This window comes from Gossypium hirsutum, chromosome A01 (genome assembly GCF_007990345.1).
Source record: "Gossypium hirsutum isolate 1008001.06 chromosome A01, Gossypium_hirsutum_v2.1, whole genome shotgun sequence".
Classification (NCBI taxonomy): domain Eukaryota; kingdom Viridiplantae; phylum Streptophyta; class Magnoliopsida; order Malvales; family Malvaceae; genus Gossypium; species Gossypium hirsutum.
Genome location: NC_053424.1, coordinates 4,210,417 through 4,232,492, shown reverse-complemented (window position 1 = coordinate 4,232,492; position 22,076 = coordinate 4,210,417). Strand labels below are relative to the sequence as shown.

General features: G+C 34.8%; 2 long non-coding RNA genes across 2 annotated transcripts; one reads left to right on the top strand and one right to left on the bottom strand.

The window, feature by feature from the left end:
* Positions 1-5,871: 5,871 nt before the first annotated feature.
* Positions 5,872-7,669, top strand: LOC121204497 (uncharacterized). The gene is made up of 3 exons (XR_005899424.1): positions 5,872-6,284; positions 6,411-6,494; positions 7,328-7,669. It is a non-coding gene; the product is annotated as an uncharacterized lncRNA (long non-coding RNA).
* A 12,275-nt stretch (positions 7,670-19,944) lies between these two features.
* Positions 19,945-20,543, bottom strand: LOC107933907 (uncharacterized). The gene is made up of 2 exons (XR_001693736.2): positions 20,405-20,543; positions 19,945-20,290 (listed from the first exon to the last, which is right to left on the bottom strand). It is a non-coding gene; the product is annotated as an uncharacterized lncRNA (long non-coding RNA).
* Positions 20,544-22,076: the final 1,533 nt, after the last annotated feature.

Below are 22,076 nucleotides of genomic sequence, written 5' to 3'. Positions count from 1 at the left end.
ATCACCAAAATAGACACAGAAGCCGGAAGTGGAGCGACGATCATTAAAATCGAGCCCCCAATTCGCATCTTCATATCCCACAAGAGACAAACGCGAAGAAGAACGAATAACAAGACTATAGTTAAGTGTCCCACATAGATACCGCAAGATCCTTTTTAAAGCAACCAGATGTGTAGTTGTTGGACTATGCATGAATTGACATATACGATTCACAGCATACGAAATGTCAGGACTTGTAAGTACCACATATTGTAAAGCACCAGCCAAACTTCGATACTCAGTAGGATCACTCAAGCAGTCACCATCATCTTTAGACAACTGAGTCGAGCTAATCATAGGAGTGTGGATGGGCTTCGCATGAAGAAGTAAGCTTCGAGCAAGCAAATCCCGAATATCTTTCCTCTGACACAAATGAACACTACCGGAGGAAGATCGTGTAACCTCAACCCCAAGAAAGTAATGCAGATCCCCCATATCTTTTAGTAAGAACATGTAACTGGTCAACGAAACTAGTAATAGTTATCGACGCATTACCAGTAATGATGATATCATTGACATAAACTAGAACATACAGCGTAGTACCTGAAGCAAACCAAACAAATAATGATACATCAGACCGAGACATAGTGAAGCCCACAGACAATAAAAACTGCTTTAATTTGTCAAACCATGCTCGAGGTGCTTGTTGAAGACCATACAGAGCCTTTTGCAATCGACAGACAAGAGGTTTTCCATCTGCCCCAAAACGAACAAATCCCGGAAGTTGGTGCATAAAAACTTCAGTATCCAAATCACCATTTAAGAACGCATTATTGACATCGACTTGACGAAGTGGCCATCCCCTCGATACTGCAATTGACAAGATGACTCGAATAGTGGCCGGTTTAACCACTGGACTAAAAGTTTCCTTAAAATCGCACCCCGGTACCTGAGCACAACCCTTAGCAACCAACCGAGCCTTTCGTCGATCAACAGACCCATCAGGCTTTCTCTTAATCTTGAACAACCATTTGCACCCTATTGATTTCCGTCCAGGAGGTAGCGACACGAGCTCCCATGTAGAATTAGCAAGGAGCGCATCATACTCTGCTTGAACAACTAATTTTCACTCTGGATGAGCAATTGCCTTATCAACAGAACAGGGCTCAAACTCAACAGTTTCAACCGCCAATACCTTGGGCTTAAAAATGCCAGTCTTGGACCGGGTAACCATAGCGTGCGTATTCTTACAAGGACCTGGTAACGAGACTACAGAGGACGTGGGAGTAGAGGAGGACCTACTGGAATCAGACTGGGAAACATCAGAAATACCCGGTGGGAAAGCAACAGGAACATCCGGTGGTAGACAACAAGGGGTAGACTCAGTATCAGATGGAGAAAGAGACTCAGCACGAACCACCTCTCGAGTGATAACCTTGCGACTGGGTTCAGACATAGAATAAGAATCACGACGAATAGAGGGTGGACAGACAAGCGGAACATATGTAATACTGGTCGATGGAGTAGCCGCATCAAACACCGTAGGAGAAGAGAATAAGAATCGATTTTCATCAAACACCACATGACGGGAAAGGATCACCGACCCTACTGGAGTGAGACAATAATATCCTTTGTGTTGAGAGCTGTACCCTAAAAAGTACAGGGTTGAGAGCGAAAATCAAGCTTATAACGCTGAAAAGGGCGGAGATACGGAAAACAACAGCAGCCAAAAACCAAAAAATGATCAAATGTTGGGGCACTCCCATAAAGTTTCTAATATAGAGACTGTCCCTGAAGAACCAGGGTAGGAAGCCTGTTGATAAGATGAACAGCACTGCGAAAAGCATAACCCCAGTGTTGCATAGGTAGATTACCCTGAGCTAACAAGGTGAGACCAGTTTCCACGATATGCCGACGCTTACGTTCAGCAACCCATTCTGTTCAAAAGTGTGTGGGCAAGAAAGCCGATGAAGAATACCATGATCAGCAAGGATAGAGGCAAACGCCCGAAACTCACCTCCCCAATCACTCTGGAAGGTCTTAATAGGCTTCCCAAACTGAGTGACGACCATTTTCTGAAATTGAGAAAAACACTCAACAGCCTGTGATTTACGTTTAATCAAATAAACCCAGGTGAACCAACTGTACATGTCGATAAACGAAACATAGTACAAATGTCTGTCACAAGCAACTGAGGCCAGGCCCCACAGATCAGAAACAACTAACTCAAACAACTCCTTATATTCAGTAGTTGACGGAGAAAACGGGAGTTTATGAGATTTCCCTTTTTTACAAGCAATACACATATCAGAAAGAGACTTTTTATTGGTAACAATACCACATTTAGTCAAAACATCATTAACAACTAAGGATGATGGGTGACCAAGTTTATTATGCCACAAAGTGAACTTATCATCACATGGCGAACTGGTTGGAAAATCAACATTGTGAACTATAGACACCGGTGGTGAGGAAAGAGATGAGTCAACTGAAAACTGATAAAGCCCGTCACGAACTTGGCCCCGCAATAAAGTTTCCCCCGTCTGGATGTCCTTAACGACACAATAGGAAGGGTGAAACTCAAAAAACACATTGTTATCCCGAGCGAACTGCGAGATAGATAAAAGATTCTTGCGAATGGTCGGAACACACAACACATTAGACAACCGTAATAATTTGTCATTAGCAGAAATAACTGTGTCCCCAATAGATAAAATTTTGGTAGGAGCCTCATTACCCATTAAAAGGTTAGATGTACCTGAATACGGTGTTGAAGCATTCAAGTCTGCAGTACTCTAACAAACATGATTGGACGCTCCAGAATTCGAGTACCACGAAGCAGTTCCAGTAGGCGTAGTACCATACGGGTCAACACTACCATAGCTAGAATCGTATCGAGACGGATCGAAAAAATCAGAAGCATAAAAGTCCGGTATTCGAGGCAAGCCAATACGCCGAGAATTATCAACATCAAAAACTAGAGCACGAGGTTTTGTACGCCACGGAGCCTCAGGAGGAGCATTCGGAACGGAGCCATTAACACCAACACAGTGCACAACCGGAGACCCAGGGGACTGCTGAGACACATAGGGAGCCCGAGGAGCTGAAGACGGACCACTAGGCCCAGCTGGCTTAAATATTCGGCCTGCACCATTCGGCCCATGTCAATCAAAAAAATCACGCCCTTAATGCAAGCCCAAATCCGGATGCATCCTTTTTGCTACGGGTGGTCTGCTAACATGGTCATACACAGACGGCCTAGGCGCATAAAACCCACTAGTCGGTCCAATAGAGTATGAAGCCCAATTGGGCTGACCATTATCACCAGCAATCGGGTTCTGTTGCCAAACCCACTGCCCTCCTTCAAGTAGTTGTGCAAGAGGATGCAGACGGACGGGTTTACCACCACCAGTAGCACCGGCCTCCGATAGTCCATCATAGTCGCGATCAAAGCGATAATAGCACCGCTGGGCAACATGCCCAAGCCGATTGCAAATCTGACACTGCACCCACGAACGAAAAGCTCAGCCACCACGTGACCCAGTCGGCATCCGACCACCACGAGCACCACGCGAATCATAATCAGGCACTGCACTAGGAACCTGAGCCATATGTGCAACCAACGGCACATCACGCACTACCCGGGACTGGCGACGCTCGAAGGCCATAAGAATGTCCACCAATTTCGAAAAGGTCAAGGGCTCCGACGAGGCCGAAACCACCATAAAGACCAAATCAAAATCAGAGGTGAGACCTTCGAGAAGAACTTCCACCTTCTCCGCCTCTGAAACGGCCGATCCCGACGCCACAAGCAAGGCACAAAGAGTGTTGATTTTGGACGCATATTCTTTGACGGTAGATCTGCCCTTCCGAACCGCGTGTAAATCATGACGGATCTGAGAAACTTTCTCAACTGAGGTTGCGACGAAGAGGTGACTTGCTACACTCCAAATATCACAAGCAGATTTAGTCGAAATGAAATAAGAGAGAAGAGACGAGCTCACCGTGGATAGAAGCCACGAGGCAAGCAGCTTATCGTGCTGCGTGAACCAAACCACATCTGGATTTGGAGCAAGACAACCATCGTTTGTGGCCACCACCTTCGGCAATTCAGTGACTGAGCCATCCAAGAACCCTTGAAGACCGTAGCCATCAACAATAAGTCGGACTTGATGCTGCCACTGGACGAAATTAGACTCATCTAGCTTAGCAATCTCATGACGAGGGAAGCTATAGACCAGGCGAGAGTGCGAAGCAGAAGTAGGAAGCTAAGCACCAGTAGGCTGATCAACCAACGGATCTATGAACACGGAGCGGAAGCGACCACCAAGATCTTAGGCGATTGATACCATGATAGAAGGTAAACTAGACTAAACACTTTATGAATGAACTAACCTTGAATTGCTTTTGTAAATTCATTCCTTCCTATTCTGTACATCAAGATTGTTATTTATAGAAGAGAGCTTAGTAACTGCTCTGAGTAACAGACTAACCACTTGGATAACAAACCACAACTACCAATATACAACTACTCTATCAGTGATACTCTATCAATATGCAATAATGAATTATTGTAATTTTACCGATTGAATTGAGCTTCAAGAAGGTAGTGGCTTGTTTTGTCTTTTAAAGATACGTAATTAACTAGCTTATCACATACCATGAAATTCAATATAAAAAAATTATTATATAAATTTCATCAAATTTGGCATGGTTCATAAGTAAGTCTCAAATTCAAGCATATAGTCTTACTTATATACATTTTAAAACAAATAGTCCAAGAAGAAATAGAAAGATTAGAATTAAAGAGAATTAATTTAGAAGTTATAAGTCTCAAATTCAAGCATATAGTCTTACTTATATACATTTTAAAACAAATAGTCCAAGAAGAAATAGAAAGATTAGAATTAAAGAGAATTAATTTAGAAGTTAATTCATATGGAACATAAAAATTATAGATATATTCAATAGTAATAGAATTCAATGTACACCAATATGTTGTTGATCTTATTCTCTCAACTCTCAAGCACACACATAACAAGAGTAAATAAAGCAAATTTTTTAAGTATAAAGAAATCCTAATAGATTGCTTGTTTAACAAGGTTTAGTGCAGTAGCATCTGCGAAAAAAGCCATGGCAATGCCCACCATCGAAACTCGGCTCTACTTTGCAAATACTATCACAATTAGCATCAAATAAGCATATCCCCTTGTATTCACTACTTTTAGTCTCGCATGTTCTACCTTCCACTGCCATAGGTCCCACCTCTGTTTTATTTCATAATGATGCATAAGTATTATAAGAGTGAATGTCAAATAAATAAAAAATATATTTAAGCATATGGGATGGTTAGCTTTAATATATGCACATATATTAAATAAAGAATTAATAATAAAACTACTCAAAGAAAAATGGGCCATAGCCAACTTATATAGTTAATGTGGTAACTTCATACTAATTGTCACCGGTTACTATTTTGTCGAAGAGTGAATATCAAATTTATATGTATATATATAATTTAAGAGTTGACATGCTTAAATTTGTGGTCATCTGAGAATGTTAAATACAAATATTTTGTATGAAAAATTTGGAATTTGTAGCGAATTAAATAATAAATTAACAAGAATTTGAAAAAAAAAATTAAAGAGAAACCTATTGCTAGGAGAATCAACATAAGAAGGACTAAAGATGACACCAAACGAGAAGATTTCTCCATTTTAAATATTATTAAAAGTGTGAATATGTGTGTGAGAGAGAGATTGAGAGTTTTTGATGCAATGGAATAATTAAGATACATTTATATAAGCATTGAGATTGTAGTAGTTATCGAGGAAAAAGGATGAATCCCACATTTTGTGTAATGGATTAGCTAATCAGAGAGATTGAGAGTTTTTGATGTAATGGATTAGCCATTACACCCCTATTCCGTGGGCCCACTTAATCCCTTGTTTGGTTCAATGTATTGCCCTAATACGGGCCTATTACATTACGGAGGTATTCCTTATTTTCTCTGCTTCAACGCTGATTTCTAATACCTTCCAAAAGTAAGGATTAGCTAATCAGAGTCTGTTTTACCCTCCCCAACCGTCTTCTCATTTCTTTCTCATTTCTCATTTCTTTCTCACGTCTGAAACATCTTCTTCTTTTTTTCATTTTTCTTTCCATTTCCTTCCAACCTTCTCCCTCCTTTTCATGCTTCTATCCTGACCAACCCTTTAACAAACCCTAACAACCCTCAACAAGGCCTTCAATTACGAATCGTATGAGGTAACAGAGTAACAGAGAATAGCAGCAATGGTTCCCAAGTATGCTTCTCCCTTCTTCTATTCCTTTGATTTCAATTAAATTTCTTTATATATACCATGAATTTAATGATCTGTTCTTGAAATATTGTTTCTTTATTTTTGTTTTTTTGTTTTCTTCAAATGCAGTGAGTAGGGAAGTCTCTTGAAATTGTCTGCCAATTATCTCCAAATGCAGTGACTTCAAATGCAGTGAATCCCAATTCAATCAAGGTAAACATTGTCTGCCCTAACATTCTTTCAACATGTTTTCCCTTTTATGTTTTTTTATGACGAAAGATTCAACATTTGTAGAAATTGAATCTCTTCTCCCTAACCTTGTCTGCCCTAACCTTCGAATCTGTATTTGATGATATGAGGTTTAATATTTGTATTTGTAAATCTCTTCTCCCTTCTAATTACATTTTCTTATGAAAAAAAACCACCTTGATGCCCATTCGTTGATGTTACTTAAAAAAAAGAGTTGTTGCAGGGGAGACCAAAGTCCATTTTCTTATTACATTTGTACATATGCTAATGCTCATTTTCTACATCCTTGTCTCGTTGAAGCAGTCCCCTAATACTGGGGTTTGATTGAAAATTAGCATATGTGGAAATCAAGTATCAAGTATCAAGTTTCGAATTTCAAGTCGAATTTAAACTCAAACTTATCAACATTGGAGCTTGGCTCAACTCAATTACACCCCTAATTTCTACTGCAGTAGTTAGTCGACTATAGATATGATATTTTAATCTAAATTATCTTTTTTATATTAGTCCACAAGCAAGTCCTGTCCCTCTCTTGAGCATTGTTTCTTGAATTTATCATTCATTTTGAATTTCCTATATAAATATCCACTACAAGGTAACTTTTAGAATGCCATATTTGTCTACCTCTTGTACTCTCTTGCACTTGAGTGTGGTTAGATACATATATACCCTAAACCCAATTAAACTAGCTTTCCTTTATAAGCTAATTTTTTATGAAATGATCTTTTTCAAAGTTCAACTTCGTTGAGCAAGCTAAGATGGCAAATAATTGGATTTATCCAACCTTTTTGATGCAGGTGAATGTAGGAGAATGTCATTACCAGCAATGTTAGTAGGGGAAACAGTGGGTGAAATGCTTCAAGCAAATCAATTTGCAAGACAGATCCTAGCTGTTGTTGATAACAAAACCAAGAATACTTCTGCGGATCCTAAAACTCCATTGACTGAACACAGGAAACAAAGATGTCAATTTTTAAAGTTGGCTGGGAAGCATGAGGAGACCGATGATGAATTGATGGATGAATTGGAGGTGCAACCACGAGACGATGTGGATGATGAAGAGTTCGAGTCAAATTTTACTAATTTGTACTCAACTGGTGATGAAGAGGACATGCTTCGCTGGGACAAACTCTTCCCAGGTTTTTATTGATTTTAATATCATATATGTTCTTTTCTATGTGAGGCTTTATGGTTCTATTATACTGGATTGCTTTACTTTCTATCATGGACCTGTAAATCTCTGCCAATTCTAGCTTATCATTTGCAATACTGATGGATGTTTAGATTATCAATCTATTTTCTTGTGAAATGATCGAATGCAATATTTTCAGGGTGTCTTTGTGTAGTGAAATGAGTGGTAGACTTGGTAAACTTGCATGTGTTACAAAATTGAATCTAGAGATCCGTTTCCCAGTCTTGAGTTGAGCAACTTACTACCAATCTTCCTCCAAAGTAGTTTCCTAATCAAATTGGCTTTATGTTCAAATTGGTGGAGAAAATAACATTAGCCTGGAGTAAATATGAAATATAACATTGAACGCTTTTATGTAGGTTATTTTCAAGTTTTGTTTTTGGCTGTTCATAATTCTGAATTCTCTTCACGAACATTGGTGTTGCCTTGGATATTATATAAGTTTCTGTTTCTGATTGTTGGTATGCTCGACTATGAAATGGTTCCTATTAGCACAAAGGAGTGCATAATGAATTAGACTTCCTTCCTGTCATTTAAACTAAATATTCTTTATTGCTTACTAACTGAGCATGTTGTTTTCTAATTATGCCGTTTTCAAGGTATTCATTTTCATTTTCTTTTATTCCTGGAAAACCCCTTTTCTCTCCTTTGCTTCTTCTTATCAAGATTCGGCAATATATATCAGTTTGAGGGCTCATAAGGTTTCTGCAATTAAGCTGTAGGTTAAAGGGTTGGACTGGTACTTGGCTAATGGCAAATACAAAATGCAGGACCAAGATCGCGAGCTACCCATTGGAAGCAAACAGTCCTATATCTAGAGGATGTGTTAACCATCTGTGAAGGGGAGATAATAATTGGGAGCATGACTGTTGCACCAAACAAGAAGAATCCCCGAGACGTTGATATAATGGTTAAATATTCATTGAGCGGACGACGTTGTGTGGTTTCGAGAGTTCAATTCTATAAGATGCGCTGATTTTGTTGCAGAGTATTTCATCACCACTACTAGCTGTAGGATACCTTGTTTGCATGTTCCTCAAATGTTTCACCAACATTTTTTTAATTCCTTTTCTACTTTCTTTTTTCTCGAAAGGTTTTCCCTGAGAAAGAAAAACACATAAGATGCATGTACTTCATTAACTCAATCCAACTGTTTTCTTCTCATGTATGCTTCATATTGAGTCTTGTGTTTTGTGCTGATGTGAGGGAGCATATATACAAATGACATTGGATGTATGACATAGGACTAAATAGATTTTGAGCTTTGACAAGCTGCTTATAAGCATTGTTTCTTATAGAAGAAACACATTATTGGAGAAAGCTTTTGAATCTCCCAACTATTGGATTTGGGTTTCTTTTTGACAATTTGTTTATTGTACTTTTGTTTAGATGATGAGAAAGAAAAGTCAAGAATTATATTTACTCGTTAAGTTAAATGAAGATATTTGTAATTTAAAAAATAAAAATTCAATATAAATTTAAAATAAGAGTTTAACTAAAAAATAAGAGTTAGTGGCAAAAATTAATAAAATTTAAATTTTAGTGGTAAAATTCAATAACATAAAAATTAAGTTACAAATTTACTCATTTTTTAAAAAAATAACGGCAAATATAAATAAAAATAAAGTACAGTGACAAATTTCAATATTTATCTATAGTATGATGATAAATTATATATTTTTATTAACTTATATTTAATAATAATTATGTTAAATTATATTTTATAGTATTATATATTATGATTTTAGAAAATTCATATAAGAATATTTAATATTAAGAATTTTATTAAATCATATATTTTAATTAAAATATATTTAATATTAATTATTTCAAATTATATTTTATAGTATCATATATTATGATTTGAGTAAATTCATATAAGAATATTGATTATTAAGAATTTTATTATAAATTATATATTTTAATTAAAATATATTTAATAATAATTATGTTAAAATATGATTAAATTATTTATTACTGATAATAATAATCTTATTAAAATTTAAATAACAATAACAATAATCATTTACCAAAACAATTTTATGCTAAGGGTATTCTAGTCATTTTAGTTTTTTTCATTATGCTATTACACCTCTATTCCATTCAACCAAACACAAGATTACTATTACGCCTCTATTCCATTACATTCAACCAAACAGTGGATTAGCTATTACACCTCTAATCCAATACACCTCTAATCCCAATACACCTCTAATCCAATACAGCGAACCAAACGCACCCTGAGAGTTTTTGATGCAATGGAATAATTAAGATACATTTATATAAGCATTGAGGTTGTAGTAGTTATCGAGGAAAAAGGATGAATCCCACATTTATTGTTTTTCTAGTGGTCTTAAATCACTTTCATTTCCACCACAGCAACTTCGCCCACGTATTGCGGGGTTTTTTTTAAAAAAAATTTGTTGAATATTTTATATAATTATTCAATTTTATATATTTTATATTTATTATTAAAATATCAAATTAATAATTTGATATTTTGTATAGCTCAAATTAGATTAAAATTTAATATTTTTTATACAATAAAATTTAATATGTTACTATGTTTAATGTATAGAAGCCCTTAGCCTAATCGTGGACACTTTTAGCTTATAAATAAGAATTGGTGATTAGGATGAGTATATAACTAGTAATATGATATTTAAATAAAAATATAATTTTAATTCTTTTAAATAACTTAAAATTTTTATTAGATGCGTATGTGTTGGAAAATTTTTTTTATATAAAATTGGCTCGAAAAAATCACTACACCGTATTAAGAAGAATCACCAATTACTGTAATGCCTTAAATAATTTATTTCTATTTTTGTAAATATTTGACATGAATATATATTTGCTTTAGTGGCTAAGGGTTTTGAGTGTGTGTTTGAGGTCTTAGGTTCAAGTTTCACTTTTGATAATTTTTGTTATTTTTGGTTCAAGCCTTTACCCTTGTGGAGTGGGCTTACATAGAATTTTTTGTTAATTCATTTTAGAATAAGCCTGCTTGTTCGAGTGGTGAGTTAGTGTGTTGGAGGTTCTGTGTTTGAATCTCTTTGCAAGTATGGATGTTAATTTTTGCTTGGTTGTTTGATAGAGTTTCGGTAGAGCTAAAATTTTGAGAGAGTTATGAGTAGTGGGTTAGTGGAAGTAAAATAAGAGATATGTGGGATATCTCTTATTTTTATTTCTTTTTGCTAAAAAATTCTCTCTCCTCTAAAGAAATCTAACGTCTAATTTCTTTTGTTTTTCCCCTTCTTGACATTTTCTTCTCTTTTTCTGGCATCCCTCTATTTTATTTCTCTTTCGATTCGACTCGTGAATCCGTTGTTCGATCGTGCTATTGGAATTGTCAGGTTCTCCTTTTGGTTTGGTAAGTAGAACACTGTTGTCGTTAACTTTTGGGATTTTAGCGATAACATTCTGTAGTGATTGATTAGTGGTAATTCGTGTTTAGGAGTAGATTGTGGAGCAGAGAATTGCACTTCAACTGTTTAATACGCGTTAGGGGTGGTTTTTCATTGGTGGTAAGTCAGTTCCATGTTGATTCTTATGTTGCATTCATTAATCAATCTATTAAATCAGTGTTGGGTACTCTGTTTGTGATATCCCGAATTAGGCCTAATCGGAATAGTGGTTTCGGGACCACAATTCTGAGATAAAAAGAATTATTTTATGATTATTTTGAGGTCTATGATATGATTGCATGATTGTGTGAAAATTTCGTAACGAAATTCTACGCATAAAGTGCTTAATTTGAAGTTAGGGACTAAATTGAATAAGTTACAAAACTTGCATTCTAGAAGTTTCTAGTATGAAATTGCTTTGAAATATTAATTAGGAGGTCTTAAATAGCAATTTGACCAATTTCTATGTTTATGGAAAATTGGACATGGATGGAATTTTTGAAAGTTTAATAAATAAGGGCATTTTGGTCATTTGAATATTAAATGAAATAAAATGGAAAAATAACACAAAAATGATCATCTTCTCCATAAGTTGCTGCCAAATTTTTCTCTCCACCATAGCTAGGGTTTCAACACTTTTAAGCCTTGATTGTAAGTGATTTCTATGTCCGTTTTTAAAGTTCTTTACATTTTTAAAATCCCCGTAGCTCGGTTTACCTATTTCTACCAATATTTTGAGCTAGGGTTTATATTTAAAAATTTACCCATGAATGATATGCATGAATTTTGATGTTTTATGGTAGAATATGAAGCTTGAGATTGTGTTAAACAACTTTTGCTAAGTGATTTTACGTAAAAACGACTAAAATGACATAATCGGTAAAAATACCTAATGTTCATAAGTACATGTTAGAGTGAGAATTGTATGTTGCTGTAGAAGGGAAAAATGATCAGCATATCATAAAACATAAGAAAATAGGATGAAGTTTAATTTACGAGATTTGGGGCAAAGTGTAAATATGTGAAAGTTTAGGGGTAAAATTATAAATTTTCCAAAATATGATTTTGGGTTGATTTGAATAATATGAGTCGTAATTAGGCTATATTTGAAATGATAGAGCAAGGAAAATCGAAATTCGGGCTAAAATCAGCAAAATACCAAGTTGTGGACAAAATGGTAAAAATGACCATTTTCGCATACAAGGTAAGTTCATATGTAAATATTGTAATATAATCATTATTTTAAATCATTTAATGTTATTTATACGATATTATGATTGTTATCATGCAATTCTATGCTTTGTGGTCATTGTTGGACAACATGCAAAAATTTTATGAATTATGTGAAAAATGTGACGGACTACCGAAGTATCGTTATTGGTATTCCAAGGAGAATGGTAAAGGAGTACGAACGAGGAAAGTCTCGTTGAACCTTAGGAATAGATTCGGATATTTAGGTATTCGAACTCGTTGAGTTGAGTCCGAGTTCACTTATGGATGCGAACATCCGAACTCGTTGAGTTGAGTCCGAGTTCACTTATGGATGCGAACGTCCGAACTCTTTGAGTTGAGTCCGAGTTCGTGAGATGTAACTAGGCATCCGAGCTCGTTGAGTTGAGTCCGAGTTCACTTATGGATGCGAACGCCCGAGCTCATTGAGTTGAGTCCGAGTTGCCTTATGGGCGGGTTACATGGTAGCTTGGCTACATATGTGGCACTTATGTGCAAACTTTCCATGTATCCGAGTTATATTCCGATATGTTCAACGGGTAAAATTCTAGTGAAATGGAAGAATACTTAAGATGCAAGTGACGTATTGGTAAGTGTTGTGGAATGGGCACTTTGGACAGGTATGTACTTAACCCTCGGGTTGAGACTTGATACGACAACAATAATGTAGTAAGACGATGAATGATGAATAGAAATGTGAAATATGTATTGGTGATATTATGCTAATGTTGGTTGGTATAATTGCTTTGTTAAGTTATTTGTTATTTGCATGTGAACTTACTAAGCATTTATGCTTACTCCTTCCCTTCCATTCCTTGTAGTTTTGACAAGCCGGTTTGGAGATCAGGACGGTCGGAGGCACGCTCACACTATCAACGGACCATCTCGGTATGGTGGCTTGCATATTTTGAGAATATGGCATGTATAGCATTATAATCCTTTTGTGTATATAATCTTATGATATAGCTCATGGATGGCATGAAAATGTTTGAGAATGATTAACTATTGGAGTGGCTAATCGAGATTATATTTGATAACATGTATGCTTTATGTGCTAACTAATCTATGGAAATCCATAAAATGGTGAAATTGGCTATAAAATAGAATCACACAGCAGCAGTGACGTGAATTTAAAAAATCACTAAAAATAGTATAGATAGAATTAGATGATGAATAAAATATTGAATTGAATCTAAATGAACCTATTTTCATGTGGAAGAAACAAAATATGTAAAAGAGTTGCATTTTATGAAGTATTTACGTTTTTCTGAAACAGGGTCAGAGTAATTTCTGAATCCCCTGTTCTAAATTTAAAAATTCACCATAAATTGTACAAGAACAATTAGGAGTTTTAACTTACATGTATGAAATCCTTATTGAGTCTAGTTTTATGATAAATAAACAGCATAGTCATTGAAACTATGGACAGGGATATATCTGATCTGTAATACACAGGGGTCAGAGTAGCCAAACCCTGAAACAGGGGAGACTTTAACTAATAAAATGTACTATTGGCCTGACCAAAAATTCTATAAAAAAATTAGTAGATAGATATATGAGTCTAGTTTCAGGAAAAATTTACGGATCTTAATTTCGAGTTTTGGAACTCGAGATATGAATTTTTAAGCGAATGTGATACAATTAGATAGCTTGTCTGGAAATTTTAAAAATAAATTGTTTGAGCTGTTTAATTAATGAATTAAGTCCGTTAACACCTCGTGCTCGACTCCGGCGATGGTCTCGGGTACGGGGGCGTTACACTATTTTTAGGTTTCAAAGGGCTTGAGATTGTTTTTGCATCCAAACCGTACCAGGTGTGTCCCCAAAACGTGAAAAATCGAGTTTTAGTGAATGCCAAAAATGCTTACTGTTGACGCCACATGGGCGTGTGGCCAGCCGTGTGGATGGCCATGTGCAAGACACGACCATGTGTCTGACAAAGGTGCAGCCATGCACGAGACATGGCCGTGTGATGTTGTGGGTGTGGCCATGTGGGCCACACGGGCTAGGCCAAGATTAATCGTGTAGGGCACACGGGCGTGTGGATTTTTGGGCTAGGCCATGTGGGTTTCACGGGCAAGGCCGCTCTGAGCGTGTGGGCCCACACGGGCATATAGGCCAAAAATTTTGAAATTTTCCCTAGGATCGCACGGGTCGTTCCGATCGACTGTAGGCCTACCGTAGGTTCGGTAAGGGCTAACCAAACCCTAGATTATGTGATCTGTTATTCTGATAGTATGCTCTGAGTAGGACACTGTTATGCATGTCTGATTATTCTGCTATAAGTATATCTGATATTTATACACAAGCATGATAAGCATGTTTATTTGCTATATCTGTATTCTGTATCTGTATTTGGAGTGAGATTGTATACATGGAGGAAGTGATCTATATGGCGACTTTCGCCTATATTCTGGCAGCTTGGCTATATATTATCTGACATGTGTTGTAATGGCACGATATGGTGTGTAGGGATGAGTGGGTGTTTTTAACCTTATATGGTGTGATGGGATGATCAGATTTTGTGTGTAGAGGATGGAGGTAGGATTCTGTATTTCCAATCTACATATATATTCTGTTATCTGAATCTGTAAAGGGCTCAGGTCCGAACCTGAATCTGTATCTGACTATGTATGAGTTCACTGTATGTATTGCATGTCTATTTCTGTTAGGTTACACACTGAGTTTACGAAAACTCACATCTATTTGTCTGTTTTGTTCAGGTAATTGACAGACTTAGACGGGTCGGTGTGATGGAGGCTTAACAGTGACCACTTGATTGAGAACTATTTTACTTAGTAAATTACGTTTTTCTTATTTATTTATAATTCTGGCTTCATTTGTGAGTTTGTAATTTTTAGGATTATCCGGACTGTTGGAGTTTATTATTTACTCTTTCATTGCGATGCATGATGGAAAATACCGTTTTGCGAAAATAAAGGTTTTCCCAAAAATGAACTAAATTTCTAAAATATAACGGTTTTAAGGGTCCGCTGTAAATTATGTTTTGATAAATAAATAAATTGAATAACACTTTTGAAAATAGTTATAAACATATATGAATTATGAAACTTGAATGACTTGATGAAATGATTCTATTTTCAAAACCCTACCTTGTAACATCTCTGGATTCGGCCATAACGTATAAGCCAGGTTTGGGGTGTTACAATTACAAAGTCATGAATATCGCAAGGATACTCCACATCGAAGAAAAGATCATTCCAGGTGTATGAATTTATAGCTGATGACGAAAAGATCATTCTAAGTGTGATAGATGTGGAGAAACTTCATGTTTTCCATAGAAGTATGACTGGGTGTTGCAGACATTTCTATAGGATTAGAGAAAGATATAAATGAAAAAGGTATTAGGGGAGCAACGATTTTGAGACTATCTGGGTCTATGATCCTGGTGGTGTTCGAGAGTGTGGAGATGTTGGAGTTTGTCAAACCAAATCAGTGGGACATCCTAGATAGTTGCTGCATGCATAAGCAGTGGTGGTCGGATAAAATTAAGGTAGAGAGTCGAAGAGTGTGGCTTGCCTGTAGGGGCGTTCCTATTCATGCTTGGAATGTTTTTACATTCCAGAATATTTAGGCAAGGTGGGATGAATTCGTCCCTGTTGATTAAGGGACTTTGCAACCTAGTTCTTTTATGAAAGCCAATATACAAATTATAACAAATTGTTCTTATCGTATTGATGAGATTATACAAGTTGGGAATGAGCGGTACAGTGTCTATGTTAATGAATTCGATCCAGTGAGATTAATCAATACTGTGGCTGTGATACAGATATGAATTCTTCCATGGATACATTCAGTGGTAATAAGGAAGCTGGTACCAAAGAGGTGGATAGAATTCTCCAAGCAGTTAAGAATTTAGTACTGTCGGTTGGAGCTAATGAGGAGAAGGGTGATGATGATAGGATATTAAATGTACTGGGATTATTACGGTTATATGGCAGAGGCGTTAATTTGTATCAGTTGTGGCAGCCATTTATGCCCCTTAGAACATAATAGAATTTGGATTGATACGGAAGATCTAATGTCTAATGATGATGGGGGTTCGCAAATAAGGAGAGTTGTTATACTTAATGAGTGTATTGATAATAATGTCGATATCAATCGAGTTGAGATTTTAAATTTAATTTTGAGAGATTTTTTTTATCATCAATATTAATCTTCTTTATGCAATATAAAGATCATAAAAGATTAATTTAATTCTAATAATAAAATTACTGGTTTACAAAATATGTTGGAGATGTCTTATTTCTCTCAACTCTCGAGCATATAATGCACGATAAACAAAAAAAAAAGGGCAATCTTCGTGACAAAGAAATAAAACAGATTATTGATTTAACAAGGCTTAGTGCAAAAGCATTGGCGACGAAAGCCTCGGCAATATCCACCGTCAAAACCAGGCTCTGATTTGCAGACACTAGCACAATTGGTAGAACTCATGCACATCCCCTTGAATTTACCACTTTGAGTCTCGCATGTTGTAGCCTCAGCTGACATAGGCCCCATCTCTATTCCGTTTCACACGATTGCATCATAACAAATAAATGCAAGAAAATCAAAGAACATGTTATTCAAAAGAGTCAATGTTAAATACGAAAATACATTTTTTTTCTTTAAGGAAATACACATATATATTAACCATGGTACATTTAACATATTTTCTCTAAATATTCCATTATGTCATGCCTAGTTGAATGAGTTAAATACAAATATTTTACGAAATCTTGAGAAATCAAGAAATTAATTTAAAAGACAGTAAATTGAAAAAGGTTAAAGGAAAACCTGTGGCTAGAAGAAATGATAAAAGAAGAAAAGCAAATAAAACTGAAGGATATGAACGATCCATTTAGAATTTATTAATTGAGAGAGAGAGTTGTTAATGCAATGAAAATAAAACAATGGGATGGCTTTATATAAGGGTTAGTATTGAGGTAGTTATCGAAAAAAAGGGATCAAATCATGTGATGTTTAAATTTTAAAATATGTGAATTCTTTCTAAATTTATTTTATTTTAGTATTGAAGATATTTTGATTAATAGTTTATTATGCTTCGTATCTTCTTTTATTCTAATAATAGTTATTCAATCTTGGATATAGGGAATTTTTTTTATTGTTTCCCAAACTAGGCCTTTATAAAACAAATTTTCCAAAATTTTACTTTTTGGAGTACCTCAACACCCAGTATAGGCTTTTATTATTGAATTTCCTCAAGATCGAGAGATGGGGAAAGAGAATGTTAATTGAAAAATCTAAATTAGGACCTCAAGACTCATGGTGTCAAGTTTTGTTTTATTTGTTTAGACGAATCTTGACACCCATTGATGTTAAGTTTAACTTAACATTTTGACTATATTTTTTACTTCTTTGTGTCTTTTCTTTTCTTTCTTTCTTATTATATATAAAAAATCACCATGGACGGCTCTAGGATTTGATTCCAAGGGGGCGAAATATAAGTATAATCTAACAATAAATAGTAATTTATTACTTTTTAAATGTTAATATAGTCTACTTAAAAGAAAACATAAATCAAAGTATAATAAGGTATAACACTATTTCTTAAAGTTGAATTTTCTAAGTTATATTCTTTGGTTTTTCATTAAATTGTAGTTACCAACTAGAGAACCGGTTGAAAATTGTCAAGCAATGTCCTTCTCAATATATTCCACCAAGTAACTCAAAAGAAAATCATCGTTCATTTTATTTCAAAGCATTGCCTTCACGATTTTCATAGCTGAAAATGCTCATTCTATTGTTGTAGTTGACACCATGATAACTCTCATATTTAGAGTTATTTTATTATAATTTAGCGTTCAGTAGAGCTGTGTGATTAAAACCTTAAAATAAGGGTGATGAGATTTAAGAGAAAAGGAATGAGGAAAAGAGGAAGAAATCACTTAGAAGCTAAAAATTAACTCTCTCACATCAAAGGGAACTTTAAGCTTGAAAAGACAAGATGAAAAAGATATATGGACACTCGACATAAATTCTATTACTATTTTTATCTCTAGATTATTTTTTACTTTTTTTGCATGAAAGTTTGTTCTCAATTTCTTTTTGTGTGGCTTTCTTAATTTATTATGAAGTAAACTCTATTTTCTTGGAACAATAATAGATCCTATTTTTTAGTTAATTAAATTATTTTCTCTTTGATTTTTTCGATCTTTGCTAATTATTTATTTTGTTCTATGCTTTTTTAATCTGGCTACTTGATCACCAAGTTGCTTTAATTTGATAATCTTGATTTGTCTTGGAAAAGAAAATTAAGATTTAGATCTAAACTAGATAGATTATAATTAACTTTAGTAGCACTGACGAACAAGCTAATTTGCAATTAGAATAAGAATATACCTGATGCCTTAATCGACCCAATAAGTTTGTTCTTGGTGACTTCACCCAACTTGCCTAGCATAGGAGTATAGTTAGTGGGGAAGAGAGATTAACTTAGTTAGATACTGAAATGGTCTAGTTAATGCCATTGAATCATGAGTTAGTAATTACATAGATTGAATGAGAGATAATTAATTAACTGGATTATGTGAAGTTATAGTTTAAAGTTTTTTAAACTGACTAAGAAACTTAGAAATTTTCATTCTTGTAATTTAATAAATTTAAGTTTTGTAGGCAGAATTTTGGAGTAGGCAATCTGAATTGCCCTAGTCTATGTTGAAGCAGGTTAATCAATTGTGTGCTTGGTTCTTCTGGAAAGGTAACAACATCAAAGCTACTGGTGCAAGGGTTAGTTGGAGGAATATCTGGTTACCCAAGTCTGAAGAAGGACTGGGATTGAATTGTCTTGAGGAATGGATCCAAGCTTGCATATTACAGCTAGTTCGTTCCTCGCATGCTTGAGAAGGGTCTCTTTGGGTTGCTTGGGTTCAAAATTATGTTTTAAGAGGGAGTTCTTTTTGGTTAGCTGAGCCAAATTTAGACAACTAAGATTTCACGGCACATATGACTGTGGTTCCCCCTCCATGTGCCAAAACATTCAATCATTTCCTAGATGGCTATTTTGAATAGATTGCCAATATAGGATAAGTTGTTCTCTCATGGGGTTATTTCTGAAAGGAATTACCTACTATGCTCCTCTGGTCTTGAATCTCGGAGCCATATCTTAAGGGCAAGTCCCTTATCTCACACCTTCTTAAGTTGGCTTGGAATGTTTATATGCATTCCATCTAGCGCAAAAAAAAATGATAGACTATTTAGTAGAACTGCAACTTTTATGGATCATCTGTTAGCAAAAATTCAAATTCAAGTTTCCTGCTTCTTGAATAAAATACAAATACTTATCCAAAAAAAATTTATTAATTTTCAATTAAATTTAATTAAATTTATCAATATTTATTTATAAATAATTGATTACATAGTCATTTTACTCATTAATAAATTAGCATGTTGTGATAAATTAACCGTGGATGAGTCCCATGATGCATAAAATATTAGCTCAAATATTATTAATATAGTTCTTAATTAATATTTACTTTTAAGACGATTAATTAATTTAAGATGTACACGAAAATTTATGAAATTAATCTTGAAGTTAATTCATTCATATGCAATATAAACATCATAAAAGATTTATTTAATTATAATAACAAAATTACTGGTATACAATATATGTTGGAGATGTGTTATTTCTCTCAACTCTCAAGCACAAAATGCATGATAAGCAAAAAAAAAAGGGGAAATCTTCGTGACAATGAAATATAATAGATTACTGATCTAACAAAGCTTAGTGGTTTAACAAGGCTTAGTGCAAACGCACTGACGACGAAAACCTCGGCAATGTCCACCATCAAAACCAGGCTCTGATTTGCAAACACTAGCACAGTTGGTAGAACTCATGCACATCCCCTTGAATTTACCGCTTTTAGTCTCGCATGTTTTAGCCTCCGCTGACATAGGCCCCATCTCTATTTCATTTCACACAATTTCATCATAAAGAAAATGAATTAAATACAAATATTTTACGAAATCTTAAATTCTTGACAAATAAAAAAAAATTAATAAAAGGGTTAAAGAAAAACCTGTGGTTAAAAGAATCAGCAGAAGAAAGAAAGCAACTGAGACTGAATGAGAGGAACGATCCATTTGGAACTTTATTATAGAACTTATTGTTGGCAAGACTTATTGACAGAGAGAGAGAGTTGTTGATGCAATGAAAACACAACATTGTGATGCCTTTATATAAGGGATAGTGTTGAATTAGTTGTAGAGAAAAAGGGATGAACTCGCACGTGTTGTTTTCAAAATTCACTTAAATCATATCTATTCATATTATAACCACTCAGAGTGATTTGTAACATTTTTTTCGCTTTTCTAAATGTTTATAAATAGAAAAGAAAATTTGGGATGATGATTTGTTTTTATATTTATTAATAAAAGGGTAAATTATAAAAATAGTCACTTTTTTGCCTCAGATTATTTTTTAGTCACTTATGTTTGAAATGTTACATTTTAGTTACTTACGTTATCTTTTAGTTACGAAGTGATCACTCTACCGTTAAACTTCGTTATCTCTCTAACAACAGCCCTACGTGGCAGTCCAAACTGATTTTTAATGCCAACTTGGATGTCTACTTGTTGGGATGAAAATAGATTTTTAATTAAATAAATTTAATTTGTACTGCCACATAAGACATCCAAGTTAGCATTTAAAACCTATTTAGACTGCCATGTAGGACCGCCGTTAGGGAGATAACGATAGAATAACCACTTTATAACAAAACGATAACATAAATATTGTGAAGCTTACACGTGACATGCCACATAAACAAATATGCTAATATGGCATACCACATCAACATACACTTAAAAAAAATTTAAAAATAAAAAAAACTACTGATTATCACTTCTTAAGAGAAAATAAATTTTTGTTAACCTATAATTTGGCGAAATGATGATTATATAGACACTCATTGAAATAAAACCTTTTCTCTTTAATTATAAAATTATATTTAATTTATTTACTTCAACTTAACTTAATTTCATCATCTACATTTATAATGTCATTATTATGTCGAAATTAATAAATAACTATTACCTTTAGCAATGTTGAACTAGTTTTTTTTTGGTGAAATAATAGAAAACTTAAAAAAATTACAAAAAAAAAAGCATCAATTGAATATTACACACCTAGACTTATCCCTATTAAGTAAGCTGCGAATCCTCTCCGGAGGCCGGAGGCACCTTAAGGACTTGCATATTGGCCGTTTCTAACAAAGCTTGCTTAGCTAGAGTATTCGCGACTTGATTTTGTTCTCTCGGAACGTATCGTAAAGTCCACTGATTTTACTGAGATAAAATATTCTGAATTCGCCTAATCAAAGCGGAATTAGAAATCAGAGATGACCTTCCAAAAATGGCTTTAACTGCTTCCAAACTATCAGAAAGGATGATAACTTGATCATATCCTCCTTGTTGAACAAGATGAGTCCGTCAAGAATGCCCCAAAGCTCTGCATCGAAAATCGAACATTTATCGAGAAATCGATAAAATCCAACAATCCAATTTCCTTCTTTATCACGAACACTGCCCCCAGCCGTAGCATGTCCAGACATCATTTGCATTGCTCCATCAGTGTTGAGGAATACACATTCCTCATTTTGCCAATACCGACTATGATGGTAAAAATTTGATGGTCTAATTTTGAGTCTTATCTTGTGTAAATTATGTGTGAGCTCTTTCTAAATTTATTTG